Here is a 25,851-nt window from a genome sequence, read left to right as displayed (position 1 = left end):
GTGATGGTCTCACTTGTGATGCCTCACTAATGGTTGAGAATGAGAACCTCTAGAAGGAGGTCAATAAGCTCACTCACACCTTGGCTAAGGCCTATGGTGGTGAGGACCGCTTGCTTATATGCTTGGGTAGCCAAAGAGCTTCTCTCTACAAAGAGGGATTAGGCTATACCCCCAAGAAAGGCAAGGTGGCTTTTTCTCCTCACAAGACTAGTTTTGTGAAGAACAATGGTTGGTTTTGCACTAGCTGCAAGCAAGTTGGTCATAAAGAGCATGAATGCAAAAATAAGAGCAAAAATGCTAATGTATCCTCTATTAAGCTTGATTCTTTCTACATGCTTATTAGAGGTACAAATGGTATAAAGGCTAAGTTCATTGGTAAACCATGGATGGGCTCAAAGAAGAAAGCCATTTGGGTACCAAAGAGCTTAGTAACTAACCTTCAAGGACCCAAGCAAGTTTGGGTACCTAAAAAGAATTGATCTTCTCTTGTAGGTCAATTACAAAGCCGGAGGAAGGCATTGGGTTCTTGATAGTGGGTACACTCAACACATGACCAGTGATGCAAGAATATTCAACTCAATCAACAGCAATGGCAATGATTGTTATGATAGTATTACATTTGATGATAATGGCAAAGGCAAGGTCAAAGGGCATGGTAAGATTGCAATATCCAATGACATGAGCATATCCAATGTGTTGTTAGTAGAGAGCTTGAACTTCAATTTGCTATCCGTGGCTCAATTGTGTGATCTTGGATTCAAATGCATATTTGGGGTAGATGATGTAGAGATCATAAGTGTAGATGGCTCTAACTTGATCTTCAAAGGCTTTAGATATGAGAATCTATACTTGGTTGATTTCAATGCTAGTGAAGCTAGATTATCTACATGCTTGTTCACTAAGTCTAGCATGGGTTGGTGATGACATAGAAGGCTTGGTCATGTTGGAATGAAACAATTGAATAGATTGGTTAAGCATGACTTGGTTAGAGGCTTGAAAGATGTTGTGTTTGAAAAGGATAAGCTTTGTAGCTCTTGTCAAGCCAGAAAACAAGTTGGAAACACCCATCCCAAGAAAAGCATGATGAGCACTAGTAAAGCATTTGAGTTATTGCACATGAATTTGTTTGGGCCAACACAATACACTAGCATAGGTGGTAACAAATATGGCTTTATGATAGTGGATGATTATACTAGATACACATGGGTATTCTTTCTAGTGGACAAAAGTGATGTGTTTACAACATTCAAATCATTTGTCAAGGGCATTCACAATGAGTTTGAAACAACCATCAAGAGAGTTAGAAGTGACAATGGTAGTGAGTTCAAGAATACTAGAATTGATGAGTTGTGTGATGAATTTGGAATTAGACATCAATTCTCGGCCAAGTACACTCCACAATCAAATGGCCTTGTTGAGAGGAAAAATAGAACACTCATTGATATGGCAAGGTCTATGCTTAGTGAGTATAATGTTAGTCAATCTTTTTGGGCCGAAGCTATCAACACGGCTTGCTATTGTAGCAACCGCCTCTATTGTCACCCATTGAAAGAGAAGACACCATATGAGCTCTTGAATGGTAGAAAGCCCAACATTGCATATTTTTGGGTCTTTGGTTGCAAATGCTATATCTTGAAGAAAGGCACTAGATTGGGCAAGTTTGACAAGAAATGTGATGAAGGATTCCTACTTGGATACTCAACCACTAGCAAAGCATATATAGTTTAGAATTTGGAAAGTGGTACTCTTGAGGAAGTTCATGATGTTGAATTTGATGAAACCAAGGGTTCACAAGTAGAGAATTAGAACTTGGAAGATGTTAGAGGCATTCAACTTTCAAATACCATGAAGAACATGGATGTTGGTGAATTAATGCCTAGGCAAGTGAATGATGAAGAAGATGATCAAGTGCAAGTGCTCTCCAACTCAAATGTGCAAGATGATACAAATCAAGCTAGTACAAGTGGCCCTCATGACAATAAACAAGATCAAGTGGCTAGTATATCATCTCAACCCAATGATCAAGCAAGTGCAAGCAATCAAGTTTCAATACTCCAACCAACAAATATTACAAGGGATCATCTATTGGACACTATCATCGGTGATATTTCAAGAGGTGTGCAAACTAGATCAAGATTGGCTTCATTTTATGAGCATTTCTCATTTGTGTCATCCATTGAACCAAAGAAGATAGATGAAGCATTGAAGGATGTTGATTGGGTGAATGCTATGCATGAAGAATTGAATAACTTCATAAGAAATCAAGTATGGGAATTAGTAGAGAGACCAAAGGGACACAATGTGATTGGAACCAAATGGGTCTTTAGAAACAAGCAAGATCAAGATGGGATAGTAGTAAGGAACAAAGCAAGATTGGTAGCACAAGGCTATACATAAGTTGATGGTCTTGACTTTGGAGAAACATATGCCCCGGTTGCTAGATTGGAAGCAATTAGAATCTTGCTAGCCTATGATTGTGCCCACAATATCAAGCTCTACCAAATGGATATTAAGAGTGCATTTCGCAATGGTTACATCAATGAAGAAGTATATGTTGAGCAACCTCCCGGTTTTGAAGATGACAAGAAGCCCGACCATGTGTACAAGTTGAAGAAGGCATTGTATGGCTTGAAGCAAGCACCTAGAGCATGGTATGAGAGATTAAGGGACTTCCTACTCTCTAAAGGGTTCATGATGGGTAAGGTTGACACCACTCTTTTCATCATGAAGATTGGAAAAGATTTATTTGTGTTGCAAATCTATGTTGATGACATCATATTTGGATCGACCAATCAAGACTTTTGTGATGAATTTGGAAAGATGATGGCTAGTGAGTTTGAGATGTCCATGATTGGAGAGTTAAGTTACTTCCTTGGTCTTCAAATGAAGCAATTGAAGAATGGTACATTTGTGAGTCAAGGCAAGTATATCAAGGACATGATCAAAAAGTTTGGCATGAGTGATAGTAAAGTCATTAGCACACCAATGGGAATAAATGGCAACTTGGATAGTGATACAAGTGGTAATATGGTGGATCAAAAATTGTATCAGTCTATGATTGGTAGCCTACTCTATGTGACTGCTAAAAGGTCCTAATGGCTAGAGGGGGGTGAATAGCCTATTAAAAATTTCTACAACAACACTTAACAAACCGGTTAGATAATTATAAGGCGAAACAAGTGTTGCGCTAGCCTACTAAAATAGCAAGTCACCTACCACAATTCTAGTTTATATAGTTTCTATCCACACAATAGCTATGACACTACACTAAGTTAGTGTGCTCTCAAAAACTAACTAAAGAGGCACACTAACCAAACTAACAAGCTCTCACAACTAGCTACACTAAAGAGCTTGACAACTAGTTTGCGGTAATGTAATGAGAGTGAGCAAGAAGGTTATACCGCCGAGTCGAGGAAGATGCCAATCAATCACAAAAATGAATAACAATGAAGACCAATCACCTCAGCATTAAATGATGACACAATGATTTTTTACCGAGGTTCACTTGCTTGCCGACAAGCTACTCCTCGTTGTGGCGATTCACTCACTTGGAGGTTCACGAGCTAATTGGCATCACATGCCAAACCCTCAATAGGGTGCCGCACAACCAACACAAGATGAGAATCACAACAAGCCACGAGCAATTCACTAGAGTATCTTTTAGCTCTCCGCCGGGGAAAGGTCAAGAACCCCTCACAATCACAATCACCATGATCGGAGCCGGAGACAATCACCACCCTCCGCTCGACGATCCTCGCTGCTCCAAGCCATCTAGGTGGTGGCAACCACCAAGAGTAACAAGCGAATCCCACAGTGAAACACGAACACCAAGTGCCTCCAGATGCAATCACTCAAGCAATGAACTTGGATTCTCTCCCAATCTCACAAAGATGGTGAATCGATGATGGAGATGAGTGGGAGGGCTTTGGCTAAGCTCACAAGGTTGCTATGTCAATGCAAATGGCCAAGAGAGTGAGCTTGAGCCGACCATGTGGCTTAAATAGAAGCCCCCATAAAATAGAGTCGTTGTACCCCTTCACTGGGCACAACATGGGGTGACCAGACGCTCCGATCATATTGATCGGACGCTGGACCTCAGCGTCCGGTCATGCGATGTGTGCCACGTGTCCCCTCTCTTCAATCACTAAATGCCCGATCTCAATGATCATATGACGACCGGACACCATAGCACAAAGTGACCGGATGCTGAACCCCAACATCCGGTCATTTCCAGTAAGCATCCAGAGATGACTTTTCACAACTAGACGCGTCCGGTCATGCTCGACTGGACACACCCAGCGTTCAGTCACTCGGTGACTCCTCTATGCGTGACCATGTCAGTGTGACCAGATGCAGCTAGCTAGTGTTCGGTCATTTCAGCGCTAGCGTCTGGTCGATGACCGATGCTACGCTTTTTCTGCTGCTACTAACCGGATGCACTGGTCCTTCAGAGACCAGCATCCGATCACTTACAGCGACCTTCATCTTTTTTGTCTAGGGTGCCGATGGCACCGTCGGACTGTCCACCGGTGAAGTTCCTAACCCTTGCTCAAATGTGCCAACCACCAAGTGTATCACCTTGTGCACATGTGTTAGCATATTTTCACAAACATTTTTCAAGGGTGTTAGCACTCCACTAGATCCTAAATGCATATGCAATGAGTTAGAGCATCTAGTGGTACTTTAATAACCATATTTCAATACGAGTTTCACCCCTCTTAATAGTATGGCTATCGATCCTAAATGTGATCACACTCACTAAGTGTCTCGATCACCAAAAGAAAATAGCTCCTACCATTTATACCTTTGCCTTGAGCCTTTTGTTTTTCTGTTTCTTCTTTTCAAGTCCAAGCACTTGATCATCACCATGGCATCACCATCATCATGTCATGATCTTTATTTGCTTCACCACTTGGAATGTGCTACCTATCTCAAGATCACTTGATAAACTAGGTTCGCACTTAGGGTTTTATCAATTTACCAAAACCAAACTAGAGCTAACAATCTCCCCTTTTTGGTAATTGATGACAACCCTTTCACAAAGATATGAATTGAAATTCAATTAAATCCATGTTGCTTGCCCAAGCATAATTACCATGTGTAAAAGGATATGGACAAGTTTCATGAACCCCAAATGGTAGTAATTGCTCCCCCTACATATGTGCTAAGAGTTTGGATTGAAGCTTGCATATATGCTTAGATAGGAAATATAGGAGACAATGTCTACCCAATGATGCTAAGGTATAAAAGATGGACCTTTGAAGCATGATACCAATAGGAGTGCACCATTATACCATCCTTAGCACCATGGTTAGCTTGATACCACTTGGAAATACTCAAAAATGAAATCACTAGATAACCTATGCATGCTAGATTTTCATTTCATCATTTAAACCTATAACTAGCATACACCACACAAGCATGAATATTGAAATTTAAAACTTGTGCCATGCAAGCAAACATATGAAATGCACATTCAAATGCACCATACAAGTTTATGAGCTTGCTCCCCCTATTTATGTGCTCAAAATTTTAATTGATCCCTTTCCTTTGTCATATCTCTTGCCATATCTCTCCATGTACTAATATCACTAATATCTTTGTTTTTCTCCCCCTTTGTCATCAATGACCACAAAGGTTCAAAAAGTGGATAGGTTGAGATTATCAATGTCAATCAATGGGGTGAGGATTATGTTCCCAAATTTGGTCCAATCTAGATCATTTACCAAAGATATTTAACTCGGTTTGATCCAAGGACAAGCTTCTTCACACCTCCAAATAAGGGTTATCTTGTACCATGTTGAGTTAAACACTTAGAGCTCATTTTCTAGATTAAACACTAGGTTTACAAGCCCACAAACATGTCATATGCTATCACTAGATCAAAATAAGCATAGAAGCAATAGTGGTACCATACAATTACCAAATTCATTTGATTTTCATGAATGAGCCTATTAAATGTGAAAGATGTCTAGATGCACTAAACAAGTCCTTCACAAGGATGTATGCTATGCCAATCAACTTTTACCTTAGATTGCTTGAAGGAGAGGCATGTCATATGAGTGGGGGGTACATAAACACATATTTGAGAAATCCAATATGTTCAACTCATTTCTTAGCTTGCAAAACCTTTTCTCATCCAATGGCTTGGTGAATATATCAGCAAGTTGATCTTTGGAATGCAAATGTCCCCTTTTTGTTGGTGATCTCTTATGAAATGGTGGCGGACATCAATGTGCTTTGTTCTTGCATGTTGAACCAGATTGTTGGTCAACTTGATTGCACTCTCATTGTCACATAGCAATGGCACTTTCTTGAACTTGATTCCAAAATCACTCAAAGTGGCCTTCATTCAAAGTATTTGTGCACAACAACTATCAGCGGATATGTATTCAGCTTTGGCGGTTGATAATGCAACACTATCTTGCTTCTTTGATGACCATGAAACAAGTGATCTTCCTAACAATTGACATGTGCCCGATGTGCTCTTTCTTTCAACCTTGCATCCTGCATAATCTGAGTTGGAGTAACCAACTAGCTCAAACTTTGCTCCTTTGGGATACCACAAACCAACATTTGGTGTATGCTTCAAGTACCTCAATATTCTCTTTGTAGCCTTCAAATGACTTTCTTTTGGTGAGACTTAAAATCTTACACACATACATACACTAAACATGAAGCCTTGATGCGGTCACATGGAGTAGGCTTCCAATCATAGACCGATACAACTTTTGATCCACCATATTTCCACTTGCATCACTATTCAAATTGCCATTTGTGCCCATTGGTGTGCTAATGGCTTTACTATCACTCATGCCAAACTTCTTGATCATGTCCTTGATATACTTGTCTTGACTCACAAAAGTACAATTTTTAAATTGCTTGATTTGAAGACCAAGGAAGTGACTCAACTCTCCAATCATGGACATCTCAAACTCATTAGCCATCATCTTTCCAAACTCATCATAAAAATCTTGATTGGTTGATCCAAATATGATGTCATCAACATAGATTTACAACACAAATAAATCTTTTCCAATCTTCTTGTTGAAAAGAGTGGTGTCAACCTTGCCCATCATGAACCCCTTAGAGAGTAGAAAATCCCTCAATCTCTCATACCATGCTCTAGGTGCTTGCTTCAAACCATACAATGCCTTCTTCAACTTGTACACATGGTTGGGCTTCTTGTTATCTTCAAAACCAGGAGGTTGCTCAACATATACTTCTTCATTGATGTAACCATTGAGAAATGCACTCTTGATATCCATTTGATAGAGCTTGATGTTGTGGGCACAAGCATAGGCTAGCAAGATTCTAATTGCTTCCAATCTAGCAACCGAGGCATATGTTTCTCCAAAGTCAAGACCTTCAACTTGTGTATATCCTTGTGCTACCAATCTTGCTTTGTTCCTTACTACTATCCCATTTTGATCTTGCTTGTTTCTAAAGACCCATTTGGTTCCAATCACATTGTGTCCCTTTGGTCTCTCTACTAATTCTCATACTTGATTTCTTATGAAATTATTCAATTCTTCATGCATAGCATTCACCCAATCAACATCTTTCAACGCTTCATCTATCTTCTTTGGTTCAATAGATGACACAAATAAAAAATGCTCACAAAATAAAGCCAATCTTGATTTAGTTTGCACACCTCTTGAAATATCACCAATGATAGTGTCCAATGGATGATCCCTTGCAATATTGGTTGATTGGAGGATTGGAACTTTATTGCTTGCACTTGCTTGATCATTGGGTTGAGATGATGTATTTGCCACTTGATCTTGTTCATTATCACAAGAGCCACTTGTGCTAGCTTGATTTGTATCATCTTGCACATTTGAGTTAGAGAGCACTTGTACTTGATCATCTTCATCATCATTCACTTGCCTAGGCCTCAATTCACTAACATTCATGTTCTTCATGGCATTTGAAAGTTGAATGCCTCTAACATCTTCCAAGTTCTAATTCTCTACGTGTGAACCCTTGGTTTCATCAAATTCAACATCATGAACTTCCTCAAGAGTACCACTATCTAAATTCCAAACTCTATATGCTTTGCTTGTCGTGGAATAACCAAGTAGGAATCCTTCATCACATTTCTTGTCAAACTTACCCAATCTAGTGCCTTTCTTCAAGATGTAGTTGTCGATGTTTCACCACCGATAGCCTGCCACGGGGGTACCTGGGGTAGTTTGTTTGGGCTTTAGCGTATGCAAAACTCGACGGTAAACGCAAGAGACAATCGATTTATCCTGGTTTGGGCCCTCAATTGTGATTGAGTAATAGCCCTACGTCCAGTCGGTGTTAGCCTTTGTGTTGTATTGATTGTAAAGTGTTCTATCTTAACCCCCCCTTTCTAGGAACCCTACCCTCCTTCATATAGTCAGGAGGTCAAAGTCCTAGTCGGTTTACAATGAGAGTTCCTAGTAGGATTATAGAATAATACTACTACTAAGATTACATGGAAAGAATCCTAGTTAGACTAGATCTTCTCCCTTCCTTGTGGGGTATCTCGTGGGTCCCGTATCGACAAGCCCCCGAGTACTTCATGGTTGAGCTCTAGAAGCCTCGTCTTGTTCCTTCAGGTCTTGCCGAGCAGGAACAGGCGTCATCCGAGTGCTTTCTTGAGTGAAACCATGTAGCGCTTCTTGAGATCTTCGAGTGGTGTGTGCTTTTTGAAGAAAAAAGTACTCCCATCTGGGTGTAGCCCCCGAGCCTCTTGCTATTTGGAACAAGGAGCTGGAGGGTCTTATCTTGAAATTGCTCTGATTCTTCGTCGAAGGGTTCTCAAGCACATACCCAGGTTCTTTATCAAAAAAGAACTCAGATATAGCTTGGTCCGGATTCTTTTTGTCTTGAGGTCTTGAAGTGGTCTTCTTGGTGACATGTGCTTTTTTCGAAGAAAAAAGTGCACTCACTAAGTGTAGCCCCCGAGCCTCTTGCTATTTGGAACAAAAAGTTGAAGGGTCTTGAATCTTATGTTTTTAAAACTCCTGTTGAGTGTAGCCTCCGAGCCTCTTGCTATTTGGAACAAAAAGTTGGAGGGTCTTGAATCTTATGTTGTTCAAAATGTTGTTTGTTCACGAGTTGTACAGTGTTGGTATATCCTTTCGAATATGCTCGTCCTTGAGTACTGTTCCTTCACGCCTAAGTCCTCTTTCATTGATTTCTGTCTTTTCACTGTGTCCTTTGTTGGTTTTGTTCTGTTGGTGCTCCCGGTCCATGTGCACCACTTCTTTGGTCTATAAATACCCTCCTAGTGTGTAGTTTTGATTTATCGAGCATTTTGTTGCGTGGTCTAAAATCTCTGTAGTCATGAGTATGATAGTTTGTGAAGTAGAGTAGCCCCTGGGTGTATCTTGTAGTTCTTATATATCTTGTCGTAGCTGGAGGGAGTGTTGTGATAGAGATTAGAGGTAGACTAATCTCGTAGCGGCATTGTACCAGGAGGTGCATGGCAGTAGTTGGAGGAAGTCTTGTGATGTGGGATACATTCCTTCATCTAGCAGTTCTGGGTAGATCCCCCTTGCCTGCCCTGTGACTATCCGGTGTAGATCAATGCCTGATCCGACGTCACATCGGACTTGGGTAGACAGATGCCTATAGGCCTTCCCTGGTCCATGTTGTCCTGCCGTGCTGCTGACTTCCGTCTTGGATGTATTGCGTTCGGCCTTTGACAAAAATAGTGTAGCCGAGTGCGGTTTGTTCTACCGAGTAGCAATTTGGAACACGTAGTCGTTCCAGAGCCTAGTTGTGTCCAGGTTCCTTTTTGCTACCTTGCTTGTCGTAGTACCGAGTTCATTGGGTCTTGTAAGATGTGTAATCTTGTATTTTGAAGCCATTTATAATGGAGAGAATCTTTTCTTCTGAGTTGTCATTCTTTTTTCTGTTGATGTCCTAGTTGTTTATGAGATTCCTGAGTTCTTTCTATAAGAACTGAGTTCTTATGTTCCTTGTGAGGTAACCCTTCGTTGCTTCATGGTTGATGAGTTCTTTTTGTAGCAATATGATAACTCTGCCATGGTGCTAGATGGATAAGTCTGAAATCTGCCCGTTGAACTATACCCTTGTGTAGAAGTGTGTCGTCCGTCATTTCAGCTGTGTCAGTTGTGTTGGGAAATGGACCGTTGCGTTCTCATGCCATGTTTAAATGGGCCTAGTGGGCCGTGTTTTTATTGTTGTAAAAATCTATTTAAAGGCCTTCTTTCTTCTTTTTCTTTGCTGCCCTGCTTTTGCCTTGAAACCCTAGTCTTCAAAACTCTGCCGCCGCCATTGTCGCTGTCATCTGAGTGCCGCCGTCTGAGCATCATCGTTTCTTAGTGCTTTATTGCTTTTGCTAGTATATGGGTAGGAAGAAATCAGCGAGCAAGTCCTAGGCAACCTTTGTAGATGAGGAGGCATCGCTTTCTATGATTGAAAATCAAGAATTCATGGCCATGAGGGCTGCTCAGAAGATCTGGCCAGCTCCGACTATGACTGAGGACCAGTTGCGTGAGCTTGTCAGTGATTGCCTAATCTAGGACAAGGAGATTGCTGAATGGAGAGCTCTAGGCCAGCATCGGGTCCCAACTCCAGGCCCTGGTGAGATTGTTCTTTTTGTCTCCTTTATCCATGCTGGACTTTGTCTTCCTGCTTCTGCTTTTCTTCATCAATTTCTCAGTTATTTTGGGATTAGCTTGAACCATCTTACTCCCAATGCTATCCTTCATCTTTCTATTTTTGTTCATCTTTGTGAAACTTTTCTTGGAATTCCTCCTTCTCTTTCTCTCTTTCGTTACTTCTTCTGTCTGAAGCCCCAACCCCGCAGCGATGGCACCCATGTTCTTGGTGGCTGTGGCATTCAGTTTCATCAGGGTCATAAGAGTAAATTCTTTGATTATGACTTGGTTGATTCTGTGAGGGATTGGCATGCTGACTGGTTTTATGCCACCAATATGATTCCTCCTCTTGCTATTCATTCTGGTTCTGGTCCCATGGTTAATGACCGATTGGAAAAGAATCCCCTGATGGTGGATGAGCTCTAGGCGATCAAGCCATTTCTTGAGAGGATATGTGCTCTGAAACAGCAAGGCTTGATCGGCTTTGGGATCGTTTCCAGTTTTCTTCACCGCCATGTTCAACCTCTGAAGGAGCGAGAGAATTACGGTTTTGAATACTCTAGGGCGGAGGACCCTTCTTGTATGGTCCCTACCCTTGAGTTGACTGGTGAGGAGGTGCTCGAGCGCCTTCAGAAGATGTTGAAAGGAGTAAGCGTCGTCCCGTATACTGTCCCTGAGTATTGTGCTAACAACCCGCCTCCTGCTATGAGTTATTTTTTCTTATGCGGGTACTTTTTGTATTTCCTTTGCTATCTCCACTTTTCGCTTAATCTTTCTTGTCTGGTTGTTTTACTCTTTTATAGGAATTGGGGCATAACTTCGTTGATCCGATCCCCCTTGATGACTGCCCTGCCATTGTGGAGACTGGGGAGAATCTTGCTAGGGCACCTTTAACCAGTAAGTTTCAAACCACCACGATGTTTCCTAGTGTTTCTTCTGTAGTTCTTGACACATATGTAGAGTATGTTCCTCACCCAGTTCCTCGAGCTCCTTGTAGTGTCGGAAAAAGGGGAGCGGATTGTTCTTCTTCTAGTTTGTCTGCTACCAAGAAGTCTCGTCAATCGAGTACTTGTCCAGGTACTCAAGTTATAGGTAGAGTGCTCCTAGGTGAGCATATTAATATGTTTTGTCTTTTTGTTGTTTGTTTTTGCCTTTAACCGAGTACTTTTCTTCTTTTTCAGATGGTGCTGTGGTTGCCATGTTTGAGAGTGAGGATGATGATGCGACCCTTGTTATGCGTCGGTGAGTTGTTTTCTTGTTTTTCTACTGTTGAACACCTTTTTTGTTCTGACTTTGACCTTGTTCTCTTGTAGTAAGCGGTCATCGACCTCGAGTTCTTCTGGGGCTCCAGTACCAACCACGCCACTCCTATTGCAGGGTGGTGGTTATATTTTTGCTGCTATAGTTCCCCCTCTAAGGTCTTCTATTCATTTTATGAAGAAGAAGATAGCTGAGTGAGTGAATCCTTGTTCTGTTTCTTTGCTTTTGTTTTCCTTATTTCTTATTCATATTCTTATTGTTGAGTTTCCTTATCATCTTGCAGACCCTCGCCTTCCCTTAACCTTCAGTCAACTTCTTGTCAGTCTTCTGGTTTGCCCCAGTGTACTGAGTCTTAGGATCCTGAATGTATGGTCGGCGAGGTGGCTGTGAGGGAGATAGGGTTCCCTGGTGATCACGCAGCTACTGATTTGCTGGCTCTAGAGGCAACCATGGCCATGGTCGTGGAGCCATCTGAGGAGGTAGCCGGGGCTTCCTAGGGTACGGCCCTAGTCTTGTCTTCTTTGCCTCGGCCGGCTTCTCCCTCTGCTCCCCTTGCTAGTGGCGTTTAATGTTTGGATGATGATGTGGTGCAACAATTCAATGCCACTCATCGGTTGTCAGAGCTGACCGCTGCCTGGGGAACCTTTGCGACTTCTTTTGGGGAAAAACTCCAGGTAAATTTTTCTGAAGTTTTTTCTTTGGATGTTCGTCTTTTTTCTGTTCTTATGTCTTGTTTTTCTCTCTCTCCTTTGTTTAGTCTTTTTCTCGGGACCATACCGGCTTCTTTTTCTCGTCTGAAACCAAGAAAAAGTTGTCTTCTGAAGTTAGTGCCCTAAAAATAGAGCTTGACCTTTGTCGGGCTGAGATGGAGACCGAGCGTCAAATGCACCAAAGGGAGGAAAAAGCTCTCCGTGCCTAGGTGGTTGAGGCAGAAAAACAGAGGGATGCTGCTATCCAGGAGGCCTTGAAGAATGTGGAGGCCATGAAGAATGAGTGAAATGGTATTGCAGGTTCTTTTTGTTTCCTTTTGTATTCAAATTTCTCTTTCTGTTGACTTGTTTTTTTGTGCTTGGTCTAGCTCTCCAAGTTGAAAAGCAGAAGCTCTCGGAGGGTATTGAGGAAATGAAGACACTTGTTCGCAATAGTCACAACAGGGCTGAAGAGGTAATTACTCGTGCTAAAAAAGAACTCGTGCTTGCCAAGTTGATTAGGCATGGAGCTGACAGGGATCTTGTGCAGGTCCAAAAAACGGTTGAAGTTTTGACTGGTAAGTTGGCGACGGCTACTGAGAACTAGAATGCTTTGTGGAAATCATTTCGGTCAATAGCCAATCTTCTCCGGACTCCATCAGATGATGGTCAATCTTGGGCTTAGTTCATTCCTCAAGTTTCAACTCATTTCTAGGAGTTTGTGAAGAGGTGTGCCCAACTATGTACCAGAAATGTTCTTGCCCAGGTCCGGGTTCTTGCTCCGGAGATGCCTTTGTCCAAGATTGCAGAGGAAGCCGAGAGTCAAGAATATCTGGATGCCGTTGAAAAGGTGGAGCTTGAGGTCAAAGATTTAGCCAGGAGGATTGTAGATAATCGTAATATTGATATTTCTCTCCTGATGATGATGCTTGATGCAATTGACCTTTGTACTTCAACCTCTATAATTGGATATTTATACTTCTTTTTGAACGAAGATCCTTTATTTTTTGTTGATATCTTCTTTGCCTTGATGTTTTCACCTTGTTTATTCTTTAAATGAGTTGTCCAAGTGATTGGAACTTTTTTCGAGTAGTTGTTTGTTGGTCGTGGTGCGCATCCATAGTTTGTGGGATCGCTCCTTGATAGGTCGAGCATTTGTATGGCTTTTACCTGCACCGTGTAATCAACTCAGTATATGTAGATCGTTGTCTTGACAAACTTTCTTGATTTGTCAAGTGCTTGTCAGGCTACCGTCTACACCGTGTAAACAACTCGGTATTTGTAGATCGTTGTCTTGACAAACTTTCTTGATTTGTCAAGTGCTTGCCAGGCTATCATTTGCACCGTGTAAACAACTCAGTATTTGTAGATCGTTGTCTTGACAAACTTTCTTGATTTGTCGAGTGCTTGTCAGGCTGCCATGTAAACAACTCGTGGTAAGTAGATCTTTGTCTTTACAACCTTTTTGTTCTTGTTAGTACTGAAAAGACTTAGGACCAGCGATCTCAAGCATCTTCAGCTTCTTCTTTTTAGCTCTTTTGCTTAACTCGAGATGTGGCCAGCATCTGGCTCTTTCCCTAGTTGTAAAAACATCTTAGGATCAGTTTGGGTGTTAGCTTATAAGCTACCCTCATCGGCGGGCCCAAGCATCTTTTCAGCTTTTTTGCCCTTGGCCGGTATGCTCAGGCATAGTTTCAGCCATTTTGCTTTTTGGTTCGGGTGTTAGCTTATTAGCTACCCTCATCGGCAGGCTCAAGCATCTTTTTAGCTCTTTTGCTCTTGGCCGGTATGCTCAGGCATAATTTCAGCCATTTTGCTTTTTGGATCGGGTGTTAGCTTATTAGCTACCCTCATTGGCGGGCTTAAGCATCTTTTCAGCTCTTTTGCTCTTGGCTGGTATGCTCAGGCATAATTTTAGCCATTTTGCTTTTTGGATCGGGTGTTAGCTTATTAGCAACCCTCATCGGCGGGCTCAAGCATCTTTTAAGCTCTTTTGCTCTCGGCTGGTATGCTCAGGCATAATTTCAGCCATTTTGCTTTTTGGATCGGGTGTTAGCTTATTAGCTACCCTCATCGGTGGGCTCAAGCATCTTTTCGGCTCTTTTGCTCTCGGGTGGTATGCTCAGGCATAATTTCAGCCATTTTGCTTTTTGGATCGGGTGTTAGCTTATTAGCTACCCTCATCGGCGGGCTCAAGCATCTTTTTAGCTCTTTTGCTCTCGGCTAGTATGCTCAGGCATAATTTTAGCCATTTTGCTTTTTGGATCGGGTGTTAGCTTATTAGCTACCCTCATCGGCGGGCTCAAGCATCTTTTCAGCTCTTTTGCTCTCGATCAGTCTGTTTAGTGAAAACAACTCAGGAAAAGTCATAATAAGACATATGTTATCGAGGAACACCATCTTTATTGATCATGAATGTTTACATGCTTATTGAAAACAACTGAGGGAAAGCCATAATAAGACATATGTTGTCGAGGAACACCATTTTTATTGATCATGAATGTTGATCTCTTGTGGCTTGTATATATATTCTTCCTTGAGTTGTTTTCATGCGTAGAATCTTCTTAGTTGGCTGATGTGCCAAGTATTGTTGACTTCCTTTCCATCTTTAGTTATCAACTTGTATGTGTCTGGTCTGGTGTCTTTTGTGATAATAAAAGGACCTTCCCATGGACTGAGTAGTTTATGGCGTCCGTCAGTTTTTTGTATTCTTCTTAGTACTAGATTTCCGATTTGGAGTGATCGATGCTGGGTATTCTTGTTGTAGTGGCATCTTAAACCTTGGAGGTATCTGGCTGATTGAAGGATAGCATTTACTCTAACTTCTTCTGTACTGTCGAGTTCTAATCTTCGGGTGTGTTTTGCTTCTCCTTCATCATATTGTTCCATCCTTGGTGACGTCTAGATCAAGTCGGCAGGTAGTACGACTTCTGATCCATAAACTAGCAAGAAAGGTGAGTATCTGGTTGCTCTGCTTATTTGAGTTCATAGCCCCCATACTACTTTGGGTAATTCTTCAATCCATTTGGATCCATAGTCCAATAGTTCTTCATACAATCTTGGTTTTAATCCGGCTAGTATGAGTCCATTAGCCCTTTCTACCTATCCATTGGCTTCTAGATGTGTGACTGATGCGTAATCTATGGCGAAGCCACAATCCTATGCCCAACTTTTGAATTCTGTAGCTGTAAAGGGAGAACCCAAATATGTGATGATTCGATTGGGTATGTCGAAGCGGTGCATAATGTCTTTGATGAACTCGGCCGCTTTGGCTACGCTATATTTTGCGAGTGGTTTGTATTCAATCCACTTGGTGAACTTATCAATTGCTACAAAGATGTACTCGAAACTGCCCTTTGCTTTCTTGAGAGGTCCTACTTGATCTAGCCCCCAGCAGGAGAAAGGCCAAGCTGGAGGGATGCAGATGAGATTGTGAGCTGGTACATGAGCTTGTCTTGCGAACATTTGACAACATTTGCATTTTCTGATGAGTTCTTCTGCGTCTTTCAAAGTGGTTGGCCAGTAGAATCCGGTGTGGAATGCTTTGCCAACTAGTGTTCTTGAAGTGGCATGATTTCCACAGTAACCTGAGTGTATTTCATCTAAGATCTCTTTGCCTTTTTCAAACGAGACACATTTTAGGAGTACTCCTGATGATGCGGCTCTTCTATACAGCTTGTCCCCTACTAGGACGTAGTTCTTGATTCTGCGAACAACTCGAGTAGCCTCTGCTTTATCCGCTAACAACTTATTCTCTTTGATATAATCGATAAAAACCTGGGTCCATGAGGTGGTGATTACCAAAATCTGGGTGCCTTTAGCTGGGAGTTCAGGGGTTATCTCACTGGTTGTTTGATAGGGGGAGCTGATAACTCCTCTATGAATATGCCAGGTGGGACCTTTGCCCTGTCCAATCCGAGCTTGGCGAGGACATCTGCTGCGATATTAGAATCATGCAGGACATGTAGAATTTCCAATCCTTGAAAATGTTTTTTGAGTTTTCGTATTTCAGCACAGTAAATGCCCATGTTTTCTTTGGTGCAGTCCCAATCTTTGTTGACTTGGTTGATGACTACTACCGAATCGCCGTATATGAGTAATCGCTTGATTTCGAGAGTAATTGCTACTCGGAGTCTGTGGATGAGGGCTTCGTATTCTGCTTCATTGTTTGTAGCTTGACATAATATCTAAAGGACATATTTGAGTTGTTTTCCGTCTAGAGAGATGAAGAGAACGCCTGCATCGGCTCCGCCTAGCTTGAGCGATCCATCAAAGTACATCTTCCAATGGTCAAGGATGGTATTTGACATGGGTTGTTGAATTTCTGTCCACTTAGCAACAAAATCGGCAAGGGCTTGAGATTTAATTGCCTTCCATGGGGTGAAATCGATACTGAGAGCACCAAGTTCAACTGCCCACTTAGATATGTGCCCTGTTGCATCTTTATTGTGTAGGATGTCTTCGAGTGGGAAATCTGTCACCATGGTAATCTTGTGGCTTTCAAAATAGTGGCGAAGCTTGCATGAAGTGATCAGGAGGACATAGAGTAATTTTTGCACATGCGGGTACTGGATTTTTTATTCTAATAGTACTTCGCTGATGTAGTATACGAGGCATTGTACTTTATATATGTGCCCTTCTTCTTCTCTTTCTATGACTATTGCTGTGCTGATCACAGTAGAAGTTGCTGCAATGTACAACATCATGTCTTCGTATTTCTTTGGAGGTGTGAGAACGGGCAAGGAGGTGAGGTATGCCTTAAGTCTTTTGAAAGCTTTGTTGGCTTCTTCTGTCCACTCGAACTTATCTATCTTCTTTAGTAGTTTAAAGAAAGGTAAGCCTTTTTCGCCGAGTCTTGATATGAAACGATTGAGGGCCACCATGTAGCCTATTAGTTTTTGCACATCTTTGACACTTCGAAGAGGGCCCATCTCTGTTATGGCTCAAATTTGCATGGCGCTGGCTTCGATTCCATGATGACTGACCAAGAATCTGAGTAGTTGTCCTGATGGAACTCTGAATACACACTTGCTTGGGTTCAATTTCCACCTCCACCTTTTCAGATTTTCGAAGATTTGCTTTAAGTCTTCAATTAGTGTGTCCGGGTTCTTTGTTTTTACTACTACATCATCCACGTATGCCTCTACATTTCCACCGATCTAATCACCAAGGTATATTTGGATAGCTCTTTGGTATGTGGCACCAGCATTCTTGAGTCCAAATGACATGGTCTTGTAGCAGTAGGCACCGAACAGAGTGATAAAAGATGTCTTGCTCTGGTCTTGTTCCTTTAATGCAATCTGGTGATATCCTGAATAGCAATTAAGAAAGAATAATAGGGCAGATTGAAAGGACCTAGGATGCCACCTAGAGGGGGGTGAATAGGCATTTCTAAAAATTAACACCTTTAAATGCGGAAACAATTAGTAAAGGGAGTTTCCAAAATGGAAACTCCAAATAAGAGTAATACCACCCCTCACAAGTTAGCCATAGAGTATGTAAAAGATACTAAATAAATCTAGGAGCCACAATCCTGCAACACAACAATTAGCGCAAGGATCAAATAAATTAAGCACTGAGCTCTAATACTGGACGTGTCCAGTAGGTATACCGGACATGTCCGGTATGCACGTGTTCTATAGAAAAGCTGAGCATAGTGACCAATACTGGACGTGTTCGGTATGAATACCGGACGTGTCCGGTATACATGATTTCAGCAGAACAGACTCAAACTAGCTCCCTTCAATTTCTATCTTCAAACCAAATTACAGGTATCTACTGGAGATGGTAGTAAACATAGAGAACCTACACAAGAGCTAGAGCAACACAAATATCGAATGAAAAGGAAATTGAGACACGATATTTGTTTTACCGAAGTTCGGACTCGTTCGAGTCCTACTCTCCGTTGAGGGGGCTATGGGCGACCCAGCGAAGGTCAGCCCTAGAGGGTACCACGAAGGTCACTCTAGCCGGAGTCTTTTCCAACTCCTTTTCCTCCTTCCACTAAATGATTCCGAGGCGGCAGAATCGACCGTTACAAACTTTCCGAGGCAAACCACAATCTCTCGGGTGCTCCGTCTAGGACCAAAGAGTCCAAGAGTAATAAATGCGAATCACAAGATTGACAATATGCACAAGTGCTCAAGTGGTTGGATTGCTCTTTGTGAATTTCACTCAACCCACAATTTGATTTGGCAAATTTGATCAATCACTCACTAAGAGAGGGTTGGGAGAGTTGGCAAGGCTCAAAAACATGTGTAGCAACCAGCAGAATTAGCATCCTCCAAAGGTGGAGGCTTGGAGGTCTTTATAACCCCCTTGGAAAAACTAGCCGTTTTATAGCCGTTGCAATACCGGACACGTCCGGTATGACTTACACTGCACCAATGGTAACTAAGTTACAGTGAAGTTGTGAGACGTCGGAACTCCTGATGAATGTCGGAACTCCCGACCATCGGAACTCCCGACTCACATTGGAACTCTTGACCCTCAGCAATTTTGAAAACCATGTAACTGAGTTGAAGTTAGTGAGGTGCCGGAACTCCCGACTCTCTAGACTTTTGAAAACTAGCTGTTGGCCTCTGGTCATCCATACCATACATGTCCGGTATGACCAAGATAGTAAACCCTCCAAGTCAGTTGAAGTGCGAGACGTCGGAACTCCCAACCCATGCCAGGACTCTCAACCATCGAAACTCTCGACTTACGTCAGAACTCCTGACGAACCAACCCGAGAACAACAGTTTTAGCACTGCTGGGTAAATACCAGACACGTCCGGTGCCAGACCAACAAAGATAAAGTTAGCTCTTTTGTCACTCAAATACTCAAAACTCACATGGGTTGGCTTGAGCACTTATGAAACATTATCTATCAACATGATGCATCCTTCTTAATAGTACGGCATATCTATTAAACTCAAGATCAAAGGAAAAAAGAATTTATACCACTTGAGTTGATTTCTTTTGAATTGATGCCATCCCTTCCAATCTTCATCTAGTAAGGGTGCTAACATGTTGATGTTGATCTTTACACTTGAGCATAGCCATCTTGAGCATGTGACTTGATTCCATTCATCAAATTTGAATAGTCCCAAATGTATCAAGTCACTTCCATCAAACACTCCAATAGTGATTTGATCCTCCACATAAACGTGAACATCATAGCTTGATTAGTACCTCAACTAAATGCAAGTACTTGCTTCTTCACCCTAGCTAGGTTTTTCGGCCGCCAAGCCATTGCTTGCCCTTCACCCTTGCTTAGTACCTCGAAGCCTTTCCTTGCTATCTTCACCATCTCAAGCCATCAAGTCACATCTTGTGTTGAATCATCCATTCATGTATTGTTATCTTTTTCATTTCAATTTAGCAAGCTTCAAATATGAGACCATTCCATATGCAATCCCTTATGTCTCATTAATTAATTCTTGCAAGCTTGCTTTCACATAGAGCACGGAAATCCCACAATAAATAAGCCTTCGCATGAATTCCATTTGCATTGTTGTCTTGTGCTTGAACTAGATTGTTTATACAACAACACATCATTTTGGCTTTCATTAAGTAACTGTGAGATAACCTATTACCTGTCCACACTTAGCAAATGGGTCAGTCCTTTAATCACGTTATCATTCAATCATCCAAAACCCACTAAAAGGCTAGATGCACTTTCAATCTCTCCCTTTTTGGTGATTGATGACAACTTGATTAAAGCTTACAAAGTGATATAAACATTTAAACTTTTGGGTTCAATGATTTATGAGAGGCTCCCCCTTAATATGTGCTTATGATTGGAATTCACAAGATGACCTCAAATGTCAATTGCACATACTAAAACATAAAGGAGACTCCCCCTAAATCCTTGCATCTATGGGGTGCATGTGTGTGTGACAAAGTGAAACCGTGATGCATATGACAAGATATATCACACAAGAATAAATAGAAAGGCATCACATCAAATATTTTCATTCTATCATGCATAGTCCTTATGAAAATAAATATAACACATGTAATTCACACATAGCACTCATTACAAATTTTCTCAAGTCCAGAAACCACTGATATATAAATTAAGATCATGTCTCAAGAGATACATAGATAAAGCATAAGTAAGTCTCATCTCTCACATGATACAAACTATCTCAAACTCAAGATACATCAATGAAGCTCAAAAAACGAAAACCACTACAGCCTACAGTACATATCTTCAGGTACAAAGATAAGCAAATGAAACTATCCTAAAACTTTAATCAGTCTCTCTCCCCCTTTGTCATCTATCACCACAAAGGTCCAATAATGACATACTAAGGACAAAGGGGCTACAAGCTATCACTGAAAGCTGAGATCACTCATCATCATCATCATCTCTGCCAGCATCCTCATCATCTGAGCATGCAACACCGGCTGGACGAGAACCACCCGCACCAGATGGGTCATAGCCACCAGACCCTAGGTAGCCGCCACCACCTATCAGGTCACTCCACCAATCTGAAGCAAGGTCATCTATAGTACTGGTACGTGGCTAAGACTGAGGAGGCATACAAGCCTAAAGTGGTATAGTGTCAGGGTGCTCAGGTGCCTACTGCTGCTGTCGCTGAATGAACTCAACATACTCTCTATCATATCTGGCCTACTGCTGCTCCTCAATCTCAGGCACACTAGTAGCCTCATCTGATAGAGGAGACCTAGGAGGATCAAGCTCAAGCCTAGAAGCAATTTGCTTCAAGGTTCGAGTGTCCTTCCTCCTAGCCTCCCTCTCCTTCTGCTGTCAGGTTTGGATGTCCCGGCACATCCCAAATATGGAGCTGAAAAGCCTACGGATAGGCGAGGGAGGACTACCATGGCGTGAAGTAGAATGTGAAGGAGCACATGGTGAAGGTGAAGCTCCTGCTGGTGCACCACTCCCAGGTGCATCTGCCTCTGGTGCTGCTGCTGCTCCTCCTGGTCCTGTTGGAGGTAACCCTGTCTCAGGCAGATCTGCAACAATCTTTAGGGCCTTGTGAATCTTGTCATACTTGAATGTGTGCCCTATCACCTGCTCAATCATATGAATGATATAAGGAGCAAAACCATAGCCCTTGAGGGGCCTCTCTCCCACACTCCTGATCTTGGACCAAATGAAGTCAAATATGCTGAAAGGCCGAGCATCAGGAGCCATCTTGTGGAGTAGGTTCCTAGAGTAATCTACAATGTTGCCCTTGTCTCCACCCTTTTAGTCAATAGTCTTCCTGAACATCCTATCTAGGTATCTGTAAGTGGGGTGAAGACCTAGAACCTTCCCCACAGCTCCTCTCTCACCACCTAGAGGGTACATGTAGGCGAGCTGCTTAGGAGGTAACACCTGCTCGGTGTGGATCCTGTCCCTCTAGAGATCATCCTCTGAGAAGCCAAGCTGGGCAGCAAATACATCATAGTCAACACTGTACCACTGGCCCTCAAGCATCCAGTGCATCCACCTCTCATCCTCCTCAACGAACAGAGTAGCATAGAACTAAGCTATTACCTCTGTGTTCTAGTCATGCTGGAACTCCATGATCTCATAAACCCCAGTGTGCTGGCAAATAGCAATAGCATGATCAACTGAGGCCTTCTGCAACTCTCTAATGTACTCCTAGTCAATCCACTAAGACCTGGCAATCACTGGGTTTCTGGTGAGAATCACACTAGAGTAGAAGTCCAGGTGAAAGGCTGTCTGGAAGCGGTGATCGTACTGAACCTTAGGTAAGCCTGTCGAATCAACCCTTCGCTCATCTCTAGCTTTCCTGGTCATACCCTTTCCCCTGTAGTCAACTCTAGGAACATAGGAGGGCACATTAGGTAGACGTGTCTCAAGAAGACCATAATGCATCCCCTGACCAGGCTGGTGCTGAACTGGAGGAACTGGCTCCTCCTCCTCAATCTCCTGCTCCTCATCTGAGATATCACCATCTGATCCTCTGTCGGTGCTCTTCCTCTTTCTTTCTTCTCTAGACTCCACTCTAAACTCATCAGTGTCAGTATCAGAAGAAGAGCTCCCTAACCCCTCTGCATACTGAGCTGCTGCACTAGAGGCAGCCCTAGTAGACCTCCTACTGGTCGACTTGAATCCAGGATGCATTTCCTGTCTCACCTTCTTATACTTCTCTAGTGCTGGATCATGCCTATGCTTGGATCTAGGCTCCTATCTTCCACTCATGTCAGTTGCCCTATATCCAACAAGATTTGCAAAGAATCTTAGATATATGTCCAAGCAACATTTCTTAAATCATTGTCTATTTATACAATTATTTATCCAAAATCTCGCAATCACCTATCCCATCTGTGGTCAAGGTTTGCAAAATTAATATAGACAAACAATCATATATATATAACCAATAATCAACGAGTATTGAGTTGAGGCTGCAGCTGAACCTGCACTGCTGGCACATACCGGACACGTCCGGTATGATTGCCCAGCAACCCTAACAGGGGCTCCCCTTCAATCTCATCTTCAATTCAATCCAAATTTTAACCATGCCTTCTGGACATCCAATGTAGCATCTTGACCAAATGAATTTATAATTGAGGCACTAAAGAGTAGATCGGACGGGTTCTAGGATTTGAAATACCTAAAAGAAGAACACGAAATTGATTTCAAATCCACGGTGAAGATCCTTTATCCTTGCTGCAAGTGTGCTCCAATCCTTCTTCCCTCTCCCCTTCTTTCTTCTCCTTGCTAGGCGTGAATAATGACAACAATGGGGCAGCAATGGGTCCAGCAGAGAGCCAACACCCCGTTGCTGCAGCAGTGGATGAGGGAGAGCCGAAGGATAGAGGGCTCATGGCGAGGAGGCAAGGAAGAGCAAGGGCGAGGAGGCATGGCTAACGGTGAGGGCAAGTGCAGGAGAGCGGCGGTGCTGCTATGCAAAGGGATGAAAAGAAAGACTGGGCCATAGAACTGGGCTGAAGAGGTATGCTCGGATTTATAGTCCTGCTCATACCGGACACATCCGGTAGCATACCGGACATGTCCGGTATACGCGGGCTATCCCAAGTTATTCCAAAATGTGTTTTCTCTCTTCCAATCCCCTTTTCTGTTATTTCTTAGTCAAAAAAGGTATATAATCTTGATCCAAACCGAGTATCATCACTTTCTTTATCCAATGCCATGAAATGATTTATCATTTTTCCAAATATTTGGCATAAACAAGATTTCGCTTACTTGAGATAGAAAGAGTGAGACATAGTAGATTGTGGACTTAAGAAAGCCATGCCATGTGTGATTAGCCAATCAAACAATCAAGGAGAGCTATAATTATCACATGACAAGGCTAGGTCACAAAGACCAAGATTCAAATAGTTTTCAAATTCACACCACCTACTCATTCTAGTTATGGGTTTTGAAAAACATCTCTCCTATGTCACACAAATGCACATTCTAACATATAAAGGGCCTTAGATGCACTTACAATGTATGTATGTAAACACATACCTTTGCCTTGAGCCCACAAGAATACCACTAAGAAGATAAATAGCATGATGATCTTTATGTTGACCTTAATTGCTAAATAATCATGCTAGATACATTTTCATCCAAAGAACTACAAAGAATGCTATATAAATTTGTTAGTCCACAATGGTGCAAAGATAGAAATTTAGCCCCCCCCTAAATAAGTGCTTCAAGTAATTTGAATGACTTTCAACAAGCACTTTTATTCTTTTAAGAAATTGAGAGCCAATTTTCCATTTTGACCATAACCTTAATAAAATTGCCATATTTACAATTGAGTTCAAGAGATGCTCACAATCCACTTAGTTTTGACAAAACACAAGCATCTGAGTAAGTGAAGGATATATGAAAATATACGGATCAAAGACTCAGTTGTAATTCAAATTAGTGTTCTGGCTCCTACAATACCGGACATGTCCGGAATACTCATAACAGAAACACTTGCTTTCTATCCCTGACCATACCGGACACGTCCAATAGTAATACCGGACACGTCCGATAGGTGCATGACATAACCAATTAATTCGCTGCTTGTGATTTAGCTTTATTATTTGTTGTATACTAGCATCTCAACAAATAAATTACTCTACTAGAAAGCGATCAAAAGCATCATATGGCAAAGTAAAATTCCTTTTAATTGAATCTAATTAGCCACTTTCATTATTTCACAAATGTACCTATTTGTGAGCTATAGTTCATGAAATGAACAAAGTGGCTATCCTAAAAGGTTTAGGTACTTGTTACCAATGGTGAGGATAAAATATATGATATGTTCATTGAATTATCTTCGGGTCAACCATATAAGGGATTATGATAAGAATTGGTTGATAGATTGAGTGAATATTGTCAAATTGCTTGCTCAACCACCCTGAAGCCTTCATCTCATCACCAAGTACCTACATCATTAACCTAAGCACACTTTGGTACCCAACTCTTGTTGGGTCCTTTTGAGTTAGTCAACAAGTGCTTAGGTACCCAAATGGCTTTAGCACTAGTTTGTGGTGAACACATCACCTTGCTAATGCTAACTCCATTTGTGGTCTTCCTAAGTATATCATTATAAACAAATGTGTTCGGCTTAGGTGAGTTACCATTTGGGCATTCATAGCTTAGATGCCCCTTTCTTTTACAAGCATAGCATATGCGGCCTTTGTTTGCTCTATGCTTGTTTTGCTTGTATGGACATCTATCAACCTTATGGCCCATCTCATTGCATCCATAGCATCTTCTTGATGTAACTTGGGCTTCCTTTCTTGCCTCTTTGTACATTTGGCATTTCTTGATAGGATGCCCCAATTTCTTGCTCATGAGACAACCACTTTGTCCATCACTCTTTATTTGCTTGGCCTCCTTGGTAGAAGCCTTTTGATTGGCGACTTCAACCTTGTTGGCCCAACTCTTGTGTGGACACAAAGCCCACTCATGTCCATATAATCCACAACCATAGCACATCCTTTTTTCATGTTTCTTGCTCTTGGTTGTGTTGGCCTTGCTTGAGATGTGATTCTTTTGTTGGGCTTTGGAGGAAGCAAGGTTTGAACCCTTCTCAAGCTTCTTCACCATGTTATCATGGTTATCTTGAGAAGATTGTGCTTTCTCCTTACCCTTCAACCGGATCACATCTTTCTTTAATCTTTGCACTTCTTCTTTGAGCTCTATGTTTTCTATGAGGTTTAGCTCAATCGAAGTTTGGCTTGCTTGAGGAGCACATTCATTAGTACAAGAAATATTTAATTGAGATGGTGTACTAGTGATTGAATGTGTGAGAGGTTGAGAAAGTTTTACCGAGGTGATCATAACCTCATGAGCTACCTCAAGCGTGAAGCTTGATTCTACTACT

This window comes from Miscanthus floridulus, chromosome 1 (assembly GCF_019320115.1).
Source record: "Miscanthus floridulus cultivar M001 chromosome 1, ASM1932011v1, whole genome shotgun sequence".
NCBI classification, from domain to species: domain Eukaryota; kingdom Viridiplantae; phylum Streptophyta; class Magnoliopsida; order Poales; family Poaceae; genus Miscanthus; species Miscanthus floridulus.
This window is presented reverse-complemented; position numbering follows the sequence as displayed.